The following is a 23833-nucleotide window of genomic DNA, read 5'->3' on the forward strand; positions in this document are numbered from 1 at the left end:
ACTATCTTCTTCTTGAATGGTAACTTCTTTTCCTTTATCCTTTCTTTCATGAGGTTGTGTCACCTCCCCTGTTTCATCTGCTCTTGGCAGTACCTCCTGTATTTGTTTAAACTTCCTCATTATGGGTCTCCTGGGCTTAAAGACAAATTGATCAACCTGATCATAAAACTTGAGATTTTTCAAGGCTTTGACCTCTTAGCCTTGTCTTTTCCTGACTCTATCAAATCTGCTTGAACTAGTGGAGATTCTTCAATGTCAATGGCTTGCAATAAGTCATTTAAGTCTCCCTTTGAAACAGGGCTTTCTTCAATAATCACTGACTTGCCTTTTTCTTTAGCTACCTGGCTCCTAGTCCTTCTTCTTTGAACTCCTTCACCTGTGCTTGATTCATGTGCACCTTCTTTGACCTGAGCTTTCTCTTTAAAGGACTGCTGGGGTGTATCCTGGATAGTTAGTGGCTTGGTGGATTCTCTTACTTGTTTCCTAGCCTTCAACTTTGAAAACCTCCTGGATCTTGTTTCTGCCTGATGACCAGTTGTTGTTGGAAAATCTTTTGCAGCTTGAGGACTAAGGCCGGTCTCGTTCTTGAAACCAGACATGAATATGAATGTGGGCCAGTCCCTACCTACTCTCTGGAGTTCATGCGGAACAATCAACTTAATTAAACCGTGGTGAAACAATGAAGTCTCACAGGCTTCTTTTCTTAGCTGCACCTTATCACACATTTTACTTAAGCTACGGAATAAGTAAAAAGGTAGATCAATGGATATCTTTCCTGTGAAATGTAGCAGAAGCTTGAAATGATATGAATACACCTTGTTATATCTACCTTCACAGGTAAGGTACCTCTGTATACAGGTAAGCAGATTGGCATATGAGTCTTTGACATAATTTCTAGGCACAAACTTGTTTAAATCTGAGTCAATGTATTCTGGATTCAGAAACTCCTTGCAGGAATTCATATCAAATTTGAAATTCTTAAACCAAGTTTCTTGTCCCCTTGGAATCTCAGTAACTGTGGATATTACCTCTGGTGAGACTTGCAATTCGAGCATCCCAACCTTTGAATTCAGCCCTGTGAAATTCAAAGCAAATTCCTTGGTGGTTTGTGCATGACCTCCCTGTAGTTTCTCACAAAAATTCCAACATCCAACCTGCTTGAATGCATGCTCAACTTCTTTGTGTTTCAAGATAATGTCTACACCTTCAAGTTCATTTCTCAAACACCTCCCTAATTTTTGGTCTTTTCTTTCTGTCGATCCCTCCATGAAGGTTCAGTGTAATGGAGGTTTTAAATGCTAGTGTTTCTCAAACTTCAATTTCTGCCTCGTTTGATAACTGCCTCACTTGATAACAATGGATTCAAATTGAAAACTTGCAGTCTTGTTCCTCATGCAACGAATACAATCATCATTAAGACTGTGAATACCTAGCTTTTCTTGGAACTTGCAATCTGTGTGTACCAATGTACCTAGCGGCTATAATGATGGAGATAAGTGGTTGGACATGATATGTTGAGTGTATAAGCTGACAGTGAATGATGCAACCATAACTGAACTTGATAGATTTGACAGTTAGGAAAGATTCACTGCGGATTGCACGAATCTCCGATTTCGTAGCGCAGTCAGTGTAAATTTTGAATTATGCGCTACGAAATCACCTAAAACATGTTGCACTGCGAAACTGCTAAAAAGGATTTACGCGCTGTGAAAACACTTCAAAATAATTACATGCGCTACGAAATCACCTAAAGAGTTTTGTGGCACATAGTTGACCTTTTGAATGAAACTGACACATGGTTATGAGACCGGTGATGAATGAGAATGACCGGTGATGAATGAGAATGCATAGTTGACTGAACGGTGATGAATGAGAATGCATAGTTGACTCAAGACTCCTAAGACTCAGACTCTAAGGCAAACAAAAATCAAACTTAGCCTAGCACCGACCTTTAGCATCAAACTAATGTGAGAAATTTTGGCATTAGAATTCTTAAGTGTTAACAAGGAGGATGAGGAAGAGTTGGTCTATTTCCCCAGCTCTAAACATTGTATCTTATTCGTTAAGGACTTGATGAGTTTAGACATTTCCTCAATCTTCTACTCCTGTGAAGAAGAGGAAGTAGGAAGCTGGTGAGAAGTTTCAATAACCTTTTTCTTCCCATCAAACTTAACGTCAGAAGGGACTCTCTTCCCGTAGCAATGAGATTTCCCTTGCACGAACAAGCCTTGGCTTGTGCATCAACTAATGTCATGGGTTCCCTTTCCCGTAGGGCATAGGAAAGGTCGTCGTCAAGGGAGGAAGTGTATGCCACGACAGTCGCGGTGTCAGAAGGCCAAACTACGGGAGGTAAATGATTATAGCATTTGGTAAACCTTTTGTTAAAGTCACTAACAGATTCATTAGGCTTTAGCTTAGGAGCGGAAAATTCGGTAAGCCATAGTTGATTACTTTTCTTCACACCGTATTGTTGAGAAAATAGCTCAGTGGGTCTATCCATAGTATTGATGGTGTTGGGAGCCAATGATCTGAACCACTTGTGTGGTTCTCCTTCGAGGCTTTGTAAAAACAATCTCATACAGATATCATCGTATTCGGCCCCTAGATTTTCACAGTAATATTGGAACTTAATTACGTGTTCCTTAGTGGTCTGATATCTTTCATTATCGAATCGAGGAAGGTGTTTTTGTATTTAGGAGGAAAATTCTGTAAGGGGCCCTGTATATCAAGGGGGCAGTATTGGGAATTCACTCATGCATTCATGAGTGGAGGGGTTTGAAATAAAGGTGGAGAAGGAGGAGAAGAGGGTGACGAAGAGGAAGATTGACAGGGAGAGGTCAATGGATTATTTGGAGGGGTATAGGTATGAAGGGAGGTTGAGGATATCTGATCCTGAGAGTTAAAACGAAGTGGACTGGAAGATACGACTACCAGAGGGGTAGGCGATAAAGGGTGGTTTTGTCTAAAATTATCAAGTCGCCTTCTCCTATTTTCTATAGTTACAAGCACCTCTGGGTCTTCTAAAGGAGAAGAACTAATATCTGAGGTAGATTTGGTTAGCCTTCGAGGGGTATCCAATTTTTAAGGGGTAACTACGTAAAAAGACAGAAAGAATTTCTATAAATACAAAACTATTACAAGTAGATGGTGATTAAAATATAAAGAGAATAGTACAACATGAACTTACAAAGTACCTCAGTGGAAACGGACGTGCACTTCTGTAGTAGACTTCAGGCTCTGAGAGGTTGTTGATGTTGAGGAGTGTTATGGTTTCGCTGAGCGCATTCTCCTTCCTATGCTAAAACTTCCCAATTCTGGCATAATTCTTGATGTGTTTGGGAAACCTACAGCAACAATTCATATAAATTGTTAAGTACACTGCGTTGATCAGCCAAACCAAATAAAATATGTGGTTGAACAAGGTTAGAATTAGTCATCCACAGATTAAACTAATAACTCCCCAGCAACGGCGCCAAAAGAATGTTGGTGCACAGATTGTTCCCACATATAAACAATTGAGCACACATTCACTGAGGACTAGATAGCCCTCCCACTCTAGGTGTAACTGCTGGTCCTCAGCACACCACAGGGGGTAACCCTATAATATAATTGTCATATTTTCAATATGAAAATAGTATAAGACCAGGTGTGAGTATTTTAGTCGTAGTAGATAATAGTGGCATTCATAGGAGGAAGGCAAACATTAATGATATACAATTCAAAAGTCAGATTCCCAACGAGCAAGACAACAATAGCAAAATATGGCGATAATAAAAAGTGAGGATTAGGGAGATGGAAATATTAAGCAAAAGAAAAATGAAAACATCGACTTTAAAAACAAAATTGTGCTCTGGTTAGATGAAAACATGTGCAGCAAGTACAGGCATGTCCATTCCACTCTATGTTGAATAACAGTTAATATTATATATCGGGACTGACATTCATGCAAGAGTAAAACGTGAAAATTTTAGAGAACAACATACACTATTAGAAAGGCAAGAATGTGTTAACATAATAACATAACATCTAAAGTTGCAATCACTGTAAAGCATGAATTATATTAACGAAAGATAAATCTTCAATCATAAATAACTCAGGATAACTCATTTAGTAATTGTGTTGATAATATCGATATTGGAACACAACACTAAAGGATTTAAAGTATAAATGAGATCAAGCCTCATATTTAATTGATTGTAATTGCAATTCAGAATAACAGACAAAACAAAACAAACAAACAAAAATCGTCAGGAATAGTCTTCAAAATTAGTAATGAAAGTTGTGTATCATGTACAAGTAGTTTCAGTATCTGCAAAGTTTCTTCCACACTACCAACAACCCCCCCATAACAGGAAACAAGGTTTTTAAATAGTGGTTTTTTAGATAATTATTTGATAATTGTTTTTGACAATAGAAATAAAAATAAAATAAGTAAATGAAACATAATAATGAAATGATTAAATATAGTGTTGCCTTCGCGGCTTTGATGACTTGGACTTTTTGGTCAACCCCAAGGAAGATAGTGCATGTGCTTCATGCATCTTGCCAGTTGGTGCTTGAGTTGTAATGAGGGGAATCACGTTCCAATCCTTCGGTTGATCTGTGACCGATTTCATCGGTGGGATTGACTCAGCTACTTGAGATGAAGAGGTGAGTTGTTGAACTGTCACATTGCACTTCAAACGACTCTTCACTTTGATTAGTTTGTCCCAATTAGCAGAAGACATCCAGGGCACATTCTTGTACTTGGTAATTGCCACCACCAGTTGAGATCTGATTTGATATTTAGTGGTAGGAAGATTTTGTTTAATCCTAGAATCTTAGGTTCAATGTCTCTTAAATTTTGTCTAATCTTTGTATCTAATTGCTCAATCTATCGGTCAAAATCATTTGTCTCCACATTGACTTCCTTTGATCTGACGTGTCGAACTAGCTTAAATTGAGTTAATTCATCAAATTTTCGCTTATTCGTGGGGATAAAAGAACATGAAACTGGAGTTTCAGCTTCTCTTGTGCGTTCCTGCATAAGTAAGTGCTCGGAGGAAAATTGTACAAATACGGTTGTTATTCATGTAGAAGGTACTGATTGTAAATCTTCTTCTGACAGTACTGGCGAATTTGCCATTTTTTCCAATTCTGGTCTACTTTCATGAATATAAGCCGATAATCTGGCATGTTTTTAATTTGCAAAATAATACCCAGTGGATCATAACGCCAACAATCGTCTTGCATGAAACCAAAAGAGGGCATTTCCTTTTATAGAGCATCAATGGCATTCTTATTTTTAGCAATTAGAGGAGATATAGCATAAGGATAACTAAACAATGCTCCTTTCTTTTTAGACACAAAATGAAATTCATTAAGCACAATTTTTTGCCTTAACACTTCATATGAAAATAGTAAATGTGTTACATACTTGGGAAGCCAAGTTGGTTGATTATCAAATGCATATAATCGTATTACAGTATATTCTGGAAACAAAAACCAGCTACCAATACTTTCTTGCTCAGTCAACCTTAGTACTTTGACTTGGTCTTTTGAGATTCGATTCACTCTAGCTTCAATTATTTTAGCTTTTAAAGGATAGGAAAAACAGTCGATATACTGAGAGTAATCCAATGGAATGCGCAGAGGATATATGGCATCAAACCAATAGAATACTTCCTTTTCTCTGACTTCAGCATCTGTAGTGCTTAGGAAGAGTCCAAAAGCAAGTAAATACAAAACATAATTATAAAAAATCAAGTGAACAAGGTAGGAACAGTGTCAGCAGGAGCGGAAAGGAAGGGTGGTAGACAAATCCACCATGAGGGCCAAAGCTAAGTATTTGGGAAAATTAATGGTCTGTTGGTCTGGCTTAAGAGTAACAAGATGAATTGATAAAAACAATGATTCATCTATCTTACAGTCATTGGCAAGACCAAAAATAACTGACAAGAGAGACATTAAGGTCTGATAGAAGGGTTTTAGCAAAGAGGTGTGAATAGGAAAGACCAGCTTTAACTTAGGGTCGGGAATTTCGAAAATACTATGAAGGAATTCAAGCTTATCTTCCTCAACCCATGTAATGAATTGGTTTTCTAACCCTCTGTCTGATATGTCTATTCCCTGGGCTGGAATGCCCAACATTTTTGCAATAATTCCCTCATCAATCTTTAAAAATAAAGCGTGGCTATGTTGGAAACACTGAGACAGGGGTGAATCATTATTTCTTTTCAATTGTTACTTTTACCAGTTAGATCACTTATATTTAGAACACAAAATGAACAATAAGAATAAATGCTTTTATTAATTTCTTCAATAAATCAAGTACAATATATGTAGGGCTCCAACCCTAGGTGAAGACACTGATCTTCAATCTCCCAGGCTCCAACCTGTATTTTCCAAGCACCGACTTGGACTTCCAAGGCTCCAAACTTGTCAATTTTGAGGCACCAACCTCAAGGGCTCCAACCCTATATCTAGTTCAGGCTCCGACCTGGTTTCTTGAGGACTTTGATCCTCTAGGGCTCCAACCCTATCTTATCCAAGGCACCAACCTTGAGTTTAGGAGCACCAACTCCAAGGACACCAATCCTATATTTTCCAAGCACCAACTTGGACTTTCCAAGGCACCAACCTTGTCAATTTTGAGGCACCAACCCCAAGGGCTCCAACCCTATAGCTTCACTTTGTCAAGGTATGTTTGGTTATACTTCATGACTCCCAATGTTTTCTTCAACAAGCCCTATCAATCTTCAGCTACGCCTTCACTTAGTCTCCACGTCACATCATCAATGACAACCTTATTCTTCACATGAAGGTGTCGCCACTACTTTTCATGTTACCCAAACAAAAATTCTTCAAGGTCACCTCATAATGGCTTCAATGCATCATGGTCTTCAATGATCTCCACAAATCCTCAATATGTTGCTTCACAAAGTTCTCCAACTCTGCTCTATTATGTTCTCAAGGGAAGACTTCAACAAGATCTATTTGTCCAATCCCAATAAATCAACACTTCGACCACGACAACTATGACAACTTCAACCACGGAAGCCATGACAACTATGGCAACTTCAACCACGAAAACTACGGCAGCTTCGACCATGGCAACTACGGCAGCTTCAACCACGAAAACTACGGCAGCTTCGACCATGGCAACTACGGCAGCTTCAACCACGGCAACTACGGTAGCTTCGACCACATCAACTATGGTAGTCTCGACCACGGCAACTACAACAGCTTTGACCATGGAAACTACGGCAGCTTCGTCCACGACAACTACGGTAGTTTCAACCATGGCAACTATGGCAGTTTCGACCACGGAAAATATGATAGCTTTGACCAAGATTTTATGCCCAAACATAATTATTCTTTTTTTTCGTCCTAAACAATAGTCTCCTTGTTCTCCTCGGCCTTTTGTCTTCTCTTTTACTTTGTATCTCTGAATTCTTGCCTAAATTGCTGATCAAAATGAAGTTTTTAGACGTCAATTTATAGATATTTCGTTTATAATTGAAGGGACACGTCTATTTGAAGTGAGGCTGACTTGTATGACTAAGTCTAGGTCGGCTCACTGCTAGGAATAATTTCCTTAACTTAAAAATTCAATATCTCACAAACTATTGGGAGTTTCGGGGCAAATAAAGGCTCGTTATAAAGAGGAAAAAATCCTCTTTAAGATGGTCTAGGATCCATTTTCAAAGGATGCCTCCAAGGTGTCCAAAATGATTTTTATTTGTGATTGTCCTTAAATCTTATGCATAAAAAGTTTGGGACAGCGTGGCTTCTTCATTCTTTGGCTCCGTCATTGTTATCAATGTCATCGTAAGATCATAGATTCATTATGTAGGAGTGCAACATCCATGTAGCATGACGCATGAACAATTTCATGATATACTAGTGCAGCATCAGTAGGATAAGTCCAAAATAATCTTCCAACCATGTTATCAAGACCTCATCAAGTGCCATCATCAATTGTGGTCATTCATCAAGAATATGACATCATCAAATGTAGCCCTCCATATGTCATCAAGGGCTTCTAAATACTTTGCACTTGGCACTTCTTAAGACTTCTTCATTAGTGACTTAACATATTAATTGATGACATTCTTATGAAACAAGAGTTATGACATCATCACTTGGAACTAGGCATCTCAACAATATTTTCCATCTCGGCTAGTGCCATATTGACATCAATGACAACCTAGATTAACAATCTCCCCCTTTGTCACTGATGGAAATATTCTTGCCCTTTCAACATTCTCTCCCCCTTTGACATCAATGGCAAACGAGGTACCCAAGCACTCTGTTATAGACATTTTTGTGCCTTACAGCTCTAAGCATGAAATTTCCATAATCCAAGGGATCCAAAGTCCCTAAAAGTGTTGTTCCTGCCCCTAAAGGAACAAGGTCAACCAATGACAGCTTCTCCCAGAAGTTCTCCACCAGAAACTACTCAGAACTAGTCAAATCAGGATCAATTCAGATGCTCCACTAGCTGGCTGCGTTGCAAAGCACCCAAATACACTGGCTAGGTGTGTTGCAACGCACTTGAATGCACTACCCAGGTGCGCTGAGCGGGAAATGACAAGTGGCAGAGTCATTCAACGAGGTGGAGAGACAATGGAAGCTTCCAGAATCTTCTCCAATGACACTTGCCTCACTGAATTCGACCAGTGATGAGTAAGAGGCTCTCAGTCTCCAAGTGGAAGCAAGAACTGATAGAGAGAAGCCACAAGTCAAAACATAAGCTGACTCATCCTCTCTGCTTACATCTATATATGGATCCCTCATCCCAGAGATCCAGAGGCTGGAATTTTGTACTTTGCAGAGAATTACTGTTGGTTTGAGATTGAGATTAGTGCATTGGATGATTTATGCTTTGTTGGAGGTGAGGAAGGGATTCCTTTGCTAGGAGGTAGATGCTGGATCGGGACTCACTTGGTTGTATCTCCTCTTGGACTTTCTTATCATATCAATAAAACTATTTGAGTTTCTCCTACATGCTGTGTATCAATGATGTTTTGTTACATTTGCATGTTTAGCTTAATCTGATCCTAAGCTTTTTATGAATGTAAATTTATATCTTCGTGTAGTTTCTCTCTTCTGTGATCTTGCAGGAATTTGGTGAAGCTGGGCCGGTAAAGGAGCAGGGAGCTGGGAGCTACTGAAGAGAGGAGTGATTGGATCAACAAACTAGCGCAAGACACAGGTTAGTTTATTCTTCCTCTTTGTTTACATTTCATAAAGAAGAATACTCAAGTAGTTTTCCTTGTTTGTTGCTAAGGCACTGTCACACCTTAGAGTGGGATAGGGGTGTTCTGAATAGATACTTTTCCCAACAACAAAATGGCGAATCCGCTGGGGATCATGTCTAGTTAGTTTATTTGTGTTTCTTTTGTTGTTTACTTCATAAACACAGAAGTAGCAATCGAACTGCATTTGCCATTATCAAATGCAAAGTAGCTGCTACTTCAAATCCACTCACTGGATTTGTTTATGATTTGAACAGTTGATCCACAAATGCTCTAATTGCCCTTTGTGATAGCTCTTAATCCTCCTTTAAATCATCCCTCTAATTGTACCTTACTGATAGCTTTTACTCGGCCAAAATCCATAGATTAAACTGCAAACCGTGACCCAGAACCCGGATAGAAGTCTCGTTTCTGCCCCAGCGTAGGCTCTGTGAAGAGGTTCTGCATTTCAATGCAGGTCCCGAGAGGGCTACCTGCGCTGCAATTCAGTTTCTTTGTGCAACAGGTGCGCTGATCAGCCCTTGCCCTGTGCAGCTAAGGTTCTTTGCATCCTTGTGTTCAGTTTTATCTCTGATTTTTGCAGCCTGTTATCAGTGTGTGTACCTATCTGAAAACCCCTTTTCTCTACCTTAATTCCGCCTCCTTTGTACAAAAAGATTGTAGGTGTTATTTGTGTATTTGTTACATCATTTACAGTTTTCCATTGAAAAGTGAAATAGTCATACTGTCGTCCTTAGATTTAGATCTGTCGTAAGTGTCAATTTTGATCTTAGGAGAAAGTTCCTTTGTTGTTGACAGTTGATTACACTTTTTACTTTTGCTTTGGTTTGAATTTGTCTCTTTCTAGTGTCGAAACGAGTGTTTACTTCAAATTCATAAAGTGTCGTAATCTTCTCTACCTTTCTTATTTCGAAAAAGAAGCTTGTTTGTGTTTTTTCACTTGAAAGCAAATTCAAATTTGTACATCAACTTTCTTTTTAGGCATCAATATTAAGAAAGTGAAAACAAATTTGTGCATTTGCATATTGATAGTTTGTATGGTTTGATTTAGGAAAAGTGCATTTACAGTGTGCTCTTTGCTCTTTGAGAAAAGATTGTGTCTTTCTTTTCCCCTTGTAGCTAGGATTTTCATTGTTGAAAAGAGATAAATGCTTGCTTATCATCTTTAGATTGCATTTAGGAATTTCATCTACATCTCGTGGTGATCCAAAAAGGCAAACTTCTAAGAAAGATCAACCTAAAATAAATTGAATGAACTTAACAACGCATTGGAATTTAACGCACAACATAGATGTCTAGGCTAGAGACGTGTTTCGGCTTCGTAAAGCCTGGTAACTGTTGTCCTCACTGTTGGTTGGGTGATTCCTCCACTGTGAGACGATAAGTGCCAGTACGGATTGTGCTCCCACGTACCGTCGAGTATATATTGGGAGACCCCTATAGGCATAAAACCTTTATCCATAGGAAGTCGTGTCGGCCGCCCTACTGATCGCAATGCACTGAACACAGCATTCGGGAAGATTGATCGCCCGTACCGTAAAAAGTATTCTGCGGTTTTGCGATTAGTTTGGCACACCCTCTACCTAGAACTCCAGAGCAGTCCCTTTCATTCCTTTTCAGACTCCTTAACAGAAAAGGTCCATCTGAGCACTTGTCACTTCAGGCTCATTAAAAATCGAAGGAGACTAGAGTCATCTTTTGCTTTTTCTCAACTCTTTAAAATTGAAAAAGCAAGTTGTGTCCAAGCGTCGTTAAAATTTATTTTAAACGGAATATTCATACCCTTTTTCCTGCGTTGATCTTTAGGTTGAGAAAATGGAGCCTACCAACCAAGGAATTCCCCTTGGTGGAAATCCTAGTCCCTTATCCTCTTGGGGAGATGTTGGTGCGCCCCATATGGCCACATTGTCGCTTCCAGGACTGACAATTGGCTTGCCGGTCTGGCTCTTCTCAACCAATGTCGTTCAGAACACCACTATTCCTGAACAATCGAATCAGCAGTTAGACCAGTCCAGAGTTACCCACCAACCTTCTACTTCCTCTAATTCTTCCTCTCCTCCTTCCTCTTCGCTTGATGGCGCTGGCAAAGCCAAAAGTCAAGTTCCTAAGGAGAAGAAGGAAAAGAAGAAGAAAGAGAAGAAGAAGAAGGAGCCAAAAGCAACTGGGGGCAAACAAGTGTCGTCTAACGAAAATCCACACACTGCACTAACCAGGCCTAAATCGCCATGTGTCATTTGCAAGGGAGACCACTTTCACAGAGATTGTCCCTGCATCCCTCGGATACTAAAGGATTGGTCTCCCCGTTTGCACAATCCGGTGGCGTCAACCTCTGATAGCCATGTTGAAAGCACACCATCAACTAGCGAAAGTGAAGTCCCAGGACAAAAAGGGAGAGCTAGATCTCCCTGTAAACTGTGCGAAGGCAATCATGCCATCCACCGTTGTCCCTTCTTAGACGAAGCTAAAAGAGTTTTGGATGATCGTCCGGTTTCAACGTTACGACTTCCTCCTGGATATAAAAAACCCTTGCCGAGTCCTTCGTTAGTTGAGAATCCAGCTAGCCCGCTCAAGTGGTCAGCTGAAGCGCCGGTCATTGAAGATGAACCAGCTGAATCCATACCCGACGAAAGTCAAAAGGTCGAAGCGCAGTTGACCCGGTCTTGCCTTCAGAGGATTTATCTTCGAATGACACAGTCACTGAAGAGAACAAGGATGACACCGTCCAAATTCTCTTCATCAACACAGACTCTGACGAACACGGGGGCAACCTACCCATTCCTTTATCATAGGAGGGAAGTTCGTCAGAGCCGTACCCGGCCGTCTACTCGGTCCCACCTCCAAGCAACCTAGTTGTCTCCTTCGACTGGAATCAACTAGGCAGACCCCGTTTACCAGCAAGCATACCATTCGGAATTATCGTCCAAATATATAGAATGGTCATGGCTGGTACCATCATAGATGAGGGGGCTTCTGTGAGTATCCTTTCCTCTACTGCTTGGAAAGCGCTTGGTTCGCCATCGCTTTTGCCTGAGATGAGAAATCTGACAAGTTTTGATAAAGGAACCAGTCGACCTTTAGGGATCCTCCCCAATGTGCCCATAACATTGAAAGGGAAGACCGTTCAAATGAACGTGATGGTCGTTCAAGGACCCTTGGATTATAACCTACTCCTTAGACGAGACTATATTTATTGCATTGGAGCCATCGTCTCCTCACTCCTTAGAGTAATGTGTTTTCCGCACGAAGGAAGAGTGGTCAAGCTCGTGGACCAGCTTTCATTTCCTGGATCACGCATCGCAAATAGTCATATACCATCCCTAAATGGTCTCTTCACACAAGAAATGTCTCGACCCACGGTCCGTCCTCCCGATGAGCGCAAGTAATTCGGAGGGATATGACTGGAACCCAGGGGGCATGCGTCCTGGTCTGCTTCGGCAGGAAAACTTCGGGTATAGGGTAGGTTTCCGCGGGAGAATATGACTAGTCTGTACCCCGTCCGTCTTGGAAGAGGGGTTATTCTAGAATAAGATTCTCTTGTCAAAGTTATGTGTTTGGCGCTCGTTGTCACTCACCTTTGTCTATGTCGGTAGACATCGCCGAAGAAATGTTTTGTTTGCTGCGCAAATGAGACAATCTTTGGTAACCTGAAAGAGGTAGGCCTTTCCTGATAGAACAAATGTTTTGTCTGCAAATTGAGGGGTAACCTTGAAATCGTATTTTATACCTGGGGGCATGCAAACCTTTTGGAATGCAAGCAAGGGGCGGCTATTTATTTTTTAAATTTTTAGGTCCTCCCTTTAAACCTGTAGGCTAACCCTTTAAACTCGTAGGATTAGTCGTTTCCGAACTTGCATAACGAAAGGATGCGGGGCATAGCTTTGTAAGGCGCAAGCTCCATAAAAAATGGCATCTTATATGAGACATTTTTATCATATGATTGGATTAACGAGCAGTTTTAGCACATAGTTCATGCTCGTTAAAAAATAAACATAAGACCGAGCAAGTGTTTCAATCCGCGTTTAAGCTCGTTAAAAAATGAAATATCCACCGGTAAATAACCACCGTGAATGTAACATTATCAGCCATTAAAGCCTTGGTTGTGTTTGCACCGTCACCTCCACTTTTCCATTGGCCGATCATTCACCTCCATTTGATTGTTTACCCATTTTGAGGAACAGCTGCGAAGAGTGATTTCACTAGCCATCCTTGTGACACTGCCGTGCTTGGAAAATTCCAACCCTTACCTGGAATCAGCTGCTACCCATTTTATCACTCGTTCCTCAAAAGACGAGTCTTCTTTAAGTTCTTTTCATCTGACTCGTAAAATATGAAAAGATTTCCGAGTTTTGGCCTTCCAGCTCGTTAAAGCGACCGGAAGTGCTATCCCTCCTCTAGATTTTAATCTTTTTGGACCTGAGGGATTATTGCACAAAAAGATCGAGCGCTTGTGTTGTTCGGCTCGTTAAAACTATCGAAAATTCATCCCTTCTGTATTGTTTTATACTTTTTCGGGCTTAAGGGATTAGATGACGAAAAAGGAATTCCGGAGTTAACTTTACATACCTTTTAAAACTCTCTAAAAATGAAAAGGACCGAGTTATCTTTGTCGTTAAACTCGTTAAAAACATTAATAGCGACAAACTTATCTTTAGGCGAGAACGAGTTTCACTATCGCTAGGCTCGTTAAAACATAGCGATGGGTTTGCCCGAAGGGAAAATTATAGAACAAGCATATGTTATCCTCCTCAAGCTTGACAAAAATAAAGAGGTACTGGTCAGCAATGACTGGGGAAAAATTAGGAAGAAACTCAAAGAACCTTTATTGGTAGCAAGTCGCTCTTGAACATGACACTTCCACTCCGTGCCTGAGTCGTGTTGGGTTGTTTCATTCACCGATCACATCACCATGGTCTCGCCATACCATCCACATTTGGGGTAAATGCTACCAATCCATCACATAAGTGTCGCCGATATGTTCAAGAGAAGTCATCCAGAGAAGTCACCCGTGTCCCATCCACTACCATACATTATACTTCATTCTTTCATGACCGCCACCCTGAACCATATATCATCAGATTGTTTTCACCTCCATCAAAATCATTTGCTCCATTCCGTGTCATTGATGTGGGATACATCAAGGCCCTCCTTTGACGGATCGCTTCTTGTCGACATCAGCTCATTATCCAAGAAGTTGATCTAGGGACACCCCATTCAGTACTTTGAAGCTTGCATGCCTCAATGGCAAGTTTCTCACTTCCGGCGACAGGTATACATCAATGACCTTCGACCGAAAGATTTTGTGTGGTGTTCGACGCCAAGTCCTTTATTCACACCACGTGAATTGTACTGCAGTACCTTGAGGGTCATCATCCTTATCGGTGATTCCTCTCACGCTTTTTAACAGTTTACATCATTGACTGGTAATCAAGCGATGTCTTTCCATGTTCGACTTCAAAACATTTCTCACATGGATCGACTTGTACTTCAAGTGAAGATCGGACGAGATTGAAGACCCCGGATCTAGTTTCATCAATCCGGGCTGCGATATATATTCAGGAAAAATAAAGACATTGACATGTACAGCACTGTAGCACAAATGATCATCCTACCAAAAGGATGATGACTTCATCATAATCATCAGTCTACCATCAGACGATTGTCTGTCCTATGTACATAAAAATGAATTTATAAAGTTGAGCATGGGAATGCCCGCCTCAGCTAGATCATGAAAGTAGTATGAAAATAAAGTATTGTATTGTATCTTATTACAGGTCTCCTCCCAGCATTGAAAGAACTTCGGATCCTCCTAATAAAGCATTTCACCCGATAAACGGCCTCATACTTTAGGGGGCAACTGTTATAGACATTTTTGTGCCTTACAGCTCTAAGCATGAAATGTCCATAATCCAAGGGATCCAAAGTCCCTAAAAGTGTTGTTCCTGCCCCTAAAGGAACAAGGTCAACCAATGACAGCTTCTCCCAGAAGTTCTCCCCCAGAAACTACTCAAAACTAGTCAAATCAGGATCAATTCAGATGCTCCACTAGCTGGCTTCATTGCAAAGCACCCAAATACACTGGCTAGGTGCGTTGCAACGCACTTGAATGCACTACCCAGGTGCGCTGAGCGGGAAATTACAAGTTGCAGAGTCATTCAACGAGGTGGAGAGACAATGGAAGCTTCCAGAATCTTCTCCAATGACACTTGCCTCACTAAATTCGACCAGTGATGAGTAAGAGGCTCTCAGTCTCCAAGTGGAAGCAAGAACTAACAGAGAGAAGCCACAAGTCAAAACATAAGCTGACTCATCCTCTCTGCTTACATCTATATATGGATCCCTCATCCCAGAGATCCAGAGGCTGGAATTTTGTACTTTGCAGAGAATTGTTGTTGGTTTGAGATTGAGATTAGTGCATTGGATGATTTATGCTTTCTTGAAGGTGAGGAAGGGATTCCTTTGCTGGGAGGTAGATGTTGGATCGGGACTCACTTGGTTGTATCTCCTCTTGGACTTTCTTATCATATCAATAAAACTATTTGAGTTTCTCCTACATGCTGTGTATCAATGATGTTTTGTTACATTTGCATGTTTAGCTTAATCTGATCCTAAGCTTTTTATGAATGTAAATTTATATCTTCGTGTAGTTTCTCTCTTCTGTGATCTTGCAGGAATTTGGTGAAGCTGGGCCGGTAAGGGAGCAGGGAGCTGGGAGCTATTGAAGAGAGGAGTGATTGGATCAACAAACTAGCGCAAGACACAGGTTAGTTTATTCTTCCTCTTCTTTTACATTTCATAAAGAAGAATACTCAAGTAGTTTTCCTTGTTTGTTGCTAAGGCACTGTCACACCTTAGAGTGGGATAGGGGCGTTCTGAATAGATACTTTTCCCAACAACACACTCCCCCTGCCAAGCTGCTTCTTTTCTTTACAAATAGTATTTCTTCATAGGTATGTTACTCCCCCTGTCATGGTGCTCTTCTTTCTGGCAATGTGGTCCATGATAGATGTGCTTAAATTCCTTCATGTGATGAACCAACTCCCCCTCATGAAAGATTACCTATTAATGATCAAGTGGAAGATATCTTCAATAATAATCCATTGGATGAATAAGGATTATATTCTTCAAGGAGTGTTCTTGAGAGATGATCTATCAAAGAATGATTGTCCATATAGCTCATCAAGGATTTCATAAGACTCATTCATGGATGGCTTCTGTAAGAATGCCTAATCATCATAAGCTCCCCCTAATTGTATGCATGGTCTTCCTTTTGGCAGAGTTTCCCCATCAAATGCTTAGATTGTCGAAGATCAGGTCAACAACATGTGTTGTTGGCTAGAGAGTTCAAGAGATTTTCGGATTGTATTTGCTTCCTTCTCCATACTTGTGTAAATTTCTTTTCTGGCATAGTTCTATCTTGAGTAGGTGCCCAAGTCAAGTTACAATTACGTTCCATATGTCCAATGTTATGACACTTGAAGCACTCTATGTTGTTCATGAATAAGAATTCATGACTTCTTGCAAAATTGCTTCTCGGATATTGACGGGGAACATTATAATGATCTTTGTGATATGCCCTGCAATCTTTTGCCATGTGCCCAAATTTTGTACAATAATAGCAATAACCAAGAAATATACTTTGGTACCTGGGAGAAGAAGGTTTCCTTGATGTACTTTTGAAGTCTTTTTGCCTTGGGATCCTTTGATGATAACCATTTCTTCTTGAATCCTTCACACCATCTACATTTCTTCTTGGAGGAAGGTTTCTTCCATAGTTGTCTTGACTCTTCTCCTTTCCTTGCTGGAACTAGGAGCATCAACATTTCTTGCAACCTTCCTCACATCCTTGTTGTTTTAAGCATTAGGGTTTGCATCATTCTTGCTTGAGGATTCACCTGCATAGCCAAGACCTGATTTATCAAGGGGAGGCCTTTAATGATTTAAGATGTCATCTAGGGTTTGAGAGCTTTTCAAGTTCTTATTCATCAAGTCAACTTTCTTTCTAATAAAGACAATTTCTCCTTTCAACTTTTCACAATCTTCATCTTACATAACTAGTTGCTTCTTCATTTCTTCCATCATCTTGGTTGCTTCACACAATTGGGCATTAAGAGAAGTGATTTTTGATTTTAAATTGGTGATGTCATCATCCTTTTCTTCTAGTTGGCATATCATGATGTTTCTCTCCTTTTCTGCTTCATCAACCTGTCCTTCTATGAATGCCAAATCTTCCATAACCTTCTCAACTCCTTGTGCTTATTTCCTTGCTTCTTCAGTTGAGATCTAAGGGAGGAGACATCTTCCTTGTATTGACCAATCTCTACTTCAAGTTTGTTAAAGCTTTTGTGCCTTGTTCAAGGTGGTTTGAAAAGGTATCTTCCCGTTTCTTTGCCTTATCCAATTGATTTGTCATGGATATGACTTCTTCATGATGCTTTCCCTTGTTTTGATGAAATTCTTCCTTAATATTAGTAAGTTGCTCATCTTTTTCTTGTAGTTGAAGCTTGACAATGTCAACTTCCTTCCTTGTCTTGTCCTGGTCACCAACTTGCGCTTTCTTCTAAACTTCTTCATTTTCTTTTTTCAAATTGTTAATCTCTTCCATGGCAGCCATAAGTTTAGTGAGGAGATCTTCTTCAAAATCTTCTTCATTCTCTAGGTCTTCTTTAGCCTTGATGTAATTACTCTTATCTTCAGCTTCCTTGATGGGCTCTGGATTTCCTTCTTGTTTTCCATCATTTTCTTGACTAGAGATCTTTGCCAACGCTCCTTTTGAGTGAAGATCATGAAGTTTATCCCATATGCCTTTTCCTAACAAACATTTTTCAAAATTGGCCTTCGTAGAATCAGGTAGCCCATTCAAGATTGTTTTCATTGCTCTTGTATTATGTTCCTTGGATTCTCCATCCATGATGCTATCATCAATCACTGATTTCCAGACTTCAATGCCTTGAGTCTTTAAGAAATTCCTCATTCTTTCATCCCATATTTCAAAGTTTTCATTGAACAATGGAGGCTTCACAAATTGATTGACTTCAATTTCAGTGGTTGAGGGAGACACATCTTTAGGATGATTGGAGACTTTCTTCCTTGGCTTCACCATTTGTGTTTAAATGATCAACTTTCAAGTTGTTAGGCTTTGAGTGAAGGTACTGGCTCTGATACCAATTGTTGGAAATACTGAGAGGGGGGTGAATCAGTATTTCTTTTCAATTGTTACTTTTACCAGTTAGATCACTTATATTTAAAACACAAAATGGACAATAAGAATAAATTATTTTATTAATTTATTCAATAAAACAAGTACAATATATGTAGGGCTCCAATCATAGGTGAAGACACCGATCTTCAATCTCCCAAGCTCCAACCTGTGTTTGCCAAGCACCGACTTGGACTTCCAAGGCTCCAACATTTTCAATTTTGAGACACAAACCTCAAGGGCTCCAACCCTATATCTGGTTCAGGCTCCAACTTGGTTTCTTGAGGACTCTGATCCTCTAGGGCTCCAACCCTATCTTATCCAAGGCACCAACCTTGAGTTTAGGAGCACCAACTCTAAGGACACCAATCCTATATTTTCCAAGCACCAACTTAGACTTTCCAAGGCACCAACCTTGTCAATTTTGAGGCACCAACCCCAAGGGCTCCAACCCTATAGCTTCACTTTGTCAAGGTATGTTTGGTTATACTTCACGGCTCCCAATGTTTTCTTCAACAAGCCCTATCAATCTTCAGCTACGCCTTCACTTAGTCTCCACGTCACATCATCAATGACAACCTTGTTCTTCACATGAAGGTGTCACCACTGCTCTTCATGTTACCCAAACAAAACTTCTTCAAGGTCACCTCATAATGGCTTCAATGCATCATGGTCTTCAATGATCTCCACAAATATTCAATATGCTGCTTCACAAAGTTCTCCAACTCTGCCCTATTCTGTTCTCAAGAGAAGACTTCAACAAGATCTTATTGAAATTTGGTACCGAAGGACAGGTGGTTTCCTTAAGCTTTGGTCTTTGGCCTAGGGAAAAGTGTCCAAAAGAATTTAATTTTTCTCCTAAAGTGACTTTATAATTTTATAAAGTTAAATCTAATTTAAAAGTGACTTTAAGTGATAAAGTTACTAAGTCTAATTTTAAAGTGACTTTTATAAAGTGAATGAAAAATTAGAAAGGAAAAGTTACTTTGGAAATAAATGACTAAGTGGGTCTTTATTAAAGTGGGGTGAATTAAAAAATAAAAAGTGATATTTAAATGAGCATTTAATCTCAGCCTTAGATCTCAATCTATTTCAGCCATTGGATTTAGGGATCACCCAAAAGTCACTTGGATCACCCAAAAGTCACTGGGGTTAGATTAAAGGAGGAAAAGGTCATTCATTCTTTCATGAGCAAATTGGGAGAAGGAGAGAAAGAGAGCAAGAGCGATTTCTGAGCAGGGAGGAGAAGGAGACAGCAGCTTGGCACACATTCCAAGGCAGCAGTTGAGCAGATTTGTACAGCTGATTCAGCACACAGTGAAAGGCAGATTTTGACACGATTTTCGAGGAGTAGTTTGCACAAAAATCGAGGAGCAGTTTGCTGATTTTTTTGCACGCAAAACAAGGGCCGTACAGCGCATTTACTGCAGTCCGTATAGCGCATTTAATGTTGGCTGTACAGCATCATTTAATGATGAAAGTGGGCACGAAAATCGAGGAGGCCGTACAGCATTTATTGCTGTCCTGTTTGCTGTAATTTCTAGTTTGTTGTGAGGCATGGGAAAAGGGATAAGTTGTAAATTTGCTTGCTGATTTTTTGCTGAATATTTCTCACTGTGAAAAAGGCATTTTTATAAATAAAGAAGAGCTCTCGAACTGGTTTTCCCCAAGAGTTGTAGGGGGTTTTTCCAGGGTCAAGTTGACCAAAAATCTTAGTGTTTAAATGTGTTTTAATGGCTGTTTATTACTGCTGATTTTTATTTCTGCAATTTCCAGCATTCTGTAAAATTTCCAGAATTTGTGTTTTCAGCAAATTTATTTTTTCCAGCTTGTTAAATGTATGGTTATGGGAAAGGGCATTTAACTATATGGGAGAAATAAGGAGAAACTGAAAACCGGGGTGAGAAATGAGAAATTTCTACAGCTCTATTTGTCCAATCCCAATAAATCAACACTTCAACCATGACAACTATGACAACTTCGACCATGGTAGCTTCAACCACAACAACTACGATAGCTTCAACCATGGCAACTATGGCAGCTTCGACCGCGGCAACTACGGCAGCTTCAACCACGGCAACTACGACAGCTTCAACCATGGCAACTACGGCAGCTTCGACCACGGCAACTACGGTAATGTCGACCACAACAACTATGGTAGTTTCGACCACGGAAAATATGGCAGCTTCGGCCATGACAACTACGATATTTTCAACCATGGCAACTATGGCAGTTTCGACCACGGAAAATACGACAGCTTCAACCAATATTTTATGCCCAAAAAGAATTATCCTTTTTTTGGTCCTAAACAATAGTCTCCTTTGTTGGACACAAATTGTCATTGATGTCAATATGGCAATATTCACGGAGTAGACAGAGCCAAGAGGAACACACAGAGTTATCGGAGCCAAGAGGAGGAGACAGAGCCACGAGAGGAGCAAACAGCGCAAAGAGCAGTCAAAGCCAATGGAGGCATGCAAATAAGTCATCGGAGAGCTTATATGCAGCCATTGAAGCAACAGAGATGTAGACAGAGCAAACAGATGACACAGAGAGCCATCGGAGCAATAGAGGAACAAGCAGAGCCATTAGAGCAACAGAGGACACAAACAGCCATCAGAGGAAGCAGACAGAGCCATTAGAGGAGCAATATATATATATATATATATATATATATATATTTACACAAGGTTAAAGGAAACAGCAGAACAATATATATATGTAGGGTTAAAGGAGTGGAGAATATATATATGAAGGAAAATGCATTATCGGAGGAGAAAACCCTATATATATGTGTAACCTTATATATATGCATTTAACGCAAACGGAGGCCATAGCATACATATTACAAATACACTATCGGAGGCGGAGCAGTATATTATATCGGCGGGTTCATTAAGTGTCACATGCGAAACCTCCGATTGCGATAAGGTATGTGGACCCAATGGTCCTATTATATCACACCCTATTGTTATGTCGCATCTACGGTAATCGCAATGAATAAAGAGTGGTCACCCCCGAACATGTGATTGTGATTATAACACGGACCCGATGGTCCGACTGTAACACAACTTAATGCTAGATCGCATCTACTGGAGGATCAGCCCGTCGGCCATCAGCGACTTCATGAGGTCGATGTATAAAGGACCCCCAGAAGTCTTGAACGCCAATTGCAATTGCAAGTGCAGAGCCGTTGCGGAATTGTGTTATCGTTGAATGCTATATTGCATCCGCCCATCGCAACAATACACAAAGGAATTACACTCTCCCAAGCACCGACTGCGATGTAAGTCACGGACTCGATGGTCCGATTGCAACATGGTCCAATGTAATATCGTATCCGTTGTGTCACTAGTCTTGAAGGGATGTTAAATCTGTCGATTGCAGTGGAAATATGGACCCGATACAGGAATAGAAGCAGGTAAACTAAATTTGAAATCCGCCATTAGTGTTTCTCGCCTGTTTTTCATATATTTTCCTGTGTAACCATGTTTTTGCTTGCGGGGTGGTTTTAAGCCGAAAGGCTTACGATGGCTGTGTCTGATGGTTTTAGAAGGCTGAACGTCAGGTAAATGGGGTGATTCATGGCGAAATCGATTGCGATTGGACATGGCTATCCATTAAAAGAAGCTAAACTCTATGCATGCCCACAATCATTGTTAAAGGAGCGTTGTTACAATCGTAACCAATGAGATGTGTTCTCCATGGATTATTTGGCACTCTCTTATGAATTAACGTGTCCTATGAGCATGATGAGACAGAGGAAGCTACAGCGACAGACAAGCCAGTGGTGAGGAAGCTGAAGCAGGCGAGAAGGAAGCCAAAGAGCCAGCGAGTAAGCGGAAATGAATGGACAAAGGCATGAGAATGTATAAAATAGTAAAAACAGAGAACTGTTGGTGCTGTTGTTGTGGTGAAGAACCAAAGCGTGAGGTAGCAGAAGCAGCAGAGGTAGAAGAGGCAGCAGAAGCAGCGGAGGCTGTAGAAGCAGCAGAGGCAGGAGAGTAGGAGTGAGAGAACCTCAGTTGAATAGAGTGTAGCAGCATACCAGTTTATACCAAGGTTGGGTTGGAGCCCAAGAGGTTGGAGCCTCAGAACTGAACAGGACTAAAGTCATTAGGGGTAGGTGCTCCTAAGTGCAGAACCACTACAAAATAGAGTTGGTGCTCTGGAGGTTGGAGCCTCACTGAAGTCCAAGTTGGAGCTTAGCAATTATTCACAATCAGATATATACTTATATTGTATTTATTCCAGTGCATTGTCTTGAGTTTTAATAAAAGCATTAATTCCAGTTGTTGATTTCTGTGTTCTGTGTATACATATACATATCTATATATGCTTTTGGCAATCACTAGAACAATTAAAAAAATAAGAAATATTGATTCACCCCCCCCCTCAGTATTTCCAACAATTGGTATCAGAGCAGGCTTCTTCATACTAGCCTAACAGCTTGAAGAAGGATCCGCAGCCATGATGAGAAATTGCGAAGCATCAGGAAGACCTCCTTTGTTCGATGGCACTAACTTTGGTTTCTGGAAGAAAAGAATGACCTACTACTTAATGTCCCTTGGACCTGAAGTCTGGCATTTTGTTCAAAATGAATACTGAATGACTTCCACTCTTCCAACAGACCCAGACGAGAGGAAAGCCTACATCGCAAATGCAAAGGCCATGAACTCCATCACTAGTGGAATCATTGATTCCGAGTTTACAAAAGTCATGCATTGTACCTCTGCCAAAGAAATGTGGGAGAAGCTAGTTGGTTTGTACGATGGAGACTCAAAATTCAAAAAGGCAAAGCTTCAAACTCAGAGAAGACAATTTGAAAGTTTGAGGATGGAAGATGAAGAAGATATTGCAGCATACCTCCTCCGAGTAGCTGAAGTGGTAAATTCCCTGAAAGGATTGGATGAAAAAATTGAAGAAAGTACCATTGTTCAAAAGGTATTAAGGTCTCTTCCAGACAGATTTGACTCCAAAATAAGCGTTATAGAAGAAGCAAAGGATCTAGATACCCTCAAAATGGATGAACTCCATGGAATTCTCACTGCTTATGAAATGAGGAAAGGTGGCCCAAGCTCCAAAGATACAGCATTCAAGGCCTCAAAGTCAAAGAAGAGGAAAGAAAGGAATGACTATAGTGATGAGTCAGATGTGGAATCCAAATTGGCTCAATTTGTACGAAAGCTAAAGAGAGGATATAAGCTTAAAGGCAAGTATCCTCTTATTTGTTTTAAATGTGGTAAAATATGTCATTATGCAGCAAAATGTCCTCATAAACATGATAGTGATGATGAAGGAAATTCTAAAAGAACGGCACACAAAAAGAAAGGGTTCAATAAGAAAAACTTCTTCTCCAAGCAAGATGAGTCTAATGAGGATGAGTTTATGGTCATCA

Source organism: Pinus tabuliformis, chromosome 5_1, assembly GCF_031772625.1.
Source record: "Pinus tabuliformis cultivar Carrire ecotype Pingquan chromosome 5_1, CPIR1, whole genome shotgun sequence".
NCBI lineage: Eukaryota > Viridiplantae > Streptophyta > Pinopsida > Pinales > Pinaceae > Pinus > Pinus tabuliformis.